Genomic DNA, 298 nt, shown 5'->3' with positions numbered 1-298 from the left:
AATGTCACCATCAAATAAATAAATAAATAGATAGATAGATAGATAGATAGATAGATAGATAGAAATTCCATTTTAATAATTTTACATATCTTCTTTGCTGCAGGTTAAGGAGAAACCTTTATATAATAAATCTTCTTTCTGGAAAAACAGCAGAATACATTTCCATTAATGCCCAGGTGGAGAAATACTTCATTAAATACTCTGAACAACCAAGGTGACAAGGCATCTCAGAAAGAAAGAGAAAAATCTCCAGAAAATAAGCTTACAGACATAGAAATATGCAACTTAAATGACAGAG

Source organism: Pteropus alecto, unplaced genomic scaffold (genome assembly GCF_000325575.1).
Source record: "Pteropus alecto unplaced genomic scaffold, ASM32557v1 scaffold255, whole genome shotgun sequence".
Taxonomy (NCBI): domain Eukaryota; kingdom Metazoa; phylum Chordata; class Mammalia; order Chiroptera; family Pteropodidae; genus Pteropus; species Pteropus alecto.
Note: the sequence above shows the minus strand (reverse complement) of the source record.